This window comes from Nomascus leucogenys, chromosome 17, assembly GCF_006542625.1.
Source record: "Nomascus leucogenys isolate Asia chromosome 17, Asia_NLE_v1, whole genome shotgun sequence".
Taxonomy (NCBI): domain Eukaryota; kingdom Metazoa; phylum Chordata; class Mammalia; order Primates; family Hylobatidae; genus Nomascus; species Nomascus leucogenys.
The window spans coordinates 39,254,860-39,256,631 of record NC_044397.1 but is presented as its reverse complement, the minus strand read 5'-3'; positions in this window follow the sequence as shown (position 1 = coordinate 39,256,631).

Sequence of the window (1,772 nt, the reverse complement as noted above, 5' to 3'; positions counted from 1 at the left end):
CTTGAGGTAGGAGCATTGTCTGGTGATGGAGGACCCCGGAACACGACTAAATTTTAGTAAGGTGGGCAGGGGCTGTTCAGGTGGGTGCCTAGAGTAACTCTTCTGCTTCAACTACTTCCTACCCAAGAGTAGGTGGTAGAGAGGACTGGTGTTTCAGATACAGGGTCTCCCTCTGTCACCCAGACAGGAGTGCAGTGGCGTGATCTTGGCTCACTGCAGCCTCCGCCTCACGGGTTCAAGTGATCCTCCTGTCAGCCTCCCAAGTATCAGGGATTACAGGCACCCACCACCATGCCCAGCTAATTTTTGCATAGTAGTAGATGGAGTTTCACCATATTGACGAGGCTGGTCTCAAACTCCTGACCTTAAGTGATCCACCCACCTCAGTCTCCCAAATTGCTGGGATTATAGGCACAAGCCACCATGCCTGGCCCTGACATCTGTTTTCAGTTGGTGATTTCTAGGGAATAGCCTGGTTTTTCTCAATGAAGGACATTACTTAACAAATTAAGTCTAGAACAAGAAGAGCTGATTAACCTAGAACATGGGTTGACCTCGCCTATAGGGTGGTGAAACAGCTTAAAACCTGAAGGAAGACTTCCCAGGGAGCAGGTCACTGGGGCCAGGCTCACTGGGCTTTTCTGAAGTCAGACCCTGGCCACATCTGGATTTTTTTTTGTTTTGTTTTTTTATTTTGATGAGATGGAGATTTACTCTTGTTGCCCAGGCTGGAATGCAATGGCACGTCTCGGCTCACCGCATCCTCCACCTCCCAGGTTCAAGCGATTCTCCTGCCTCAGCCTCCTGAGTAGCTGTGATTACAGGCATGGCCACCACGCCCAGCTAGTTTTGCATTTTTAGTAGAGACAGGGTTCACCGTGTTGCCCAGGCTAATCTCGAACTCCTGACCTCAGGTGATCCGCCTGCCTCTGCCTCCCAAAGTGCTGGGATGACAGGCATGAGCCACTGTGCCTGGCCTATTTCAATTTTTGTAGAGGTTTCACCATGTTGCCCAGACTGTTCTCAAACTCCTAAGCTCAAGAGATCTTCCCACCTTGACCTCCAAAAGTGCTAGGATTACAAGCATGAGCTACCACGCCAGGCCAGTGTTGAGATGTTTTTAAGTCACTTTCTCATTTGTGAGGTTGACAGACTCATGAACACTTCCAGTCTTAAGAGTTTTCCTGGACTGGGTGCGGTGGCTCATGCCTGTAATCCCAGCACTTTGGGAGGCCGAGGTGGGCCGATCACGAGGTCAGGAGATCAAGACCATCCTGGCCAACGTGGTGAAACCCATCTCTACTAAAAATACAAAATTATCCTGGCGTGGTGGCACGCCGCGCCTGTAGTCCCAGCTACTCGAGAGGCTGAGGCAGGAGAATCGCATGAACCCCGAGAGGGGAGCTTGCAGTGAGCCGAGATTGCGCCACTGCACTCCAGCCTGGGCGACAGAGCAAGACTCCATCTAAAAAAAAAAAAAAAAAGTCTTCCTTTTGCATGTTTTGGTCATGAAAGAAAAATAATGGAATACTATGTACTTAAAATTATAATCTACTCTTCCCCATCTGTAAACACCCTGTAACTCTGTAAATACTAAATATACAAATCAAAGCACACTATTTCACTGCGGCAGGTTCTTCGGTACTCGGTTTGGACACTGCAGATAACCTATATCCTGTCTTCACCATGGGAGACGAGGTAAGCGGCTGAGCTTGTCCTTCTAAACAAGATTGGGATGGCGGGGGTCACAGGAGCTTTTCAGGTAGCCCAGA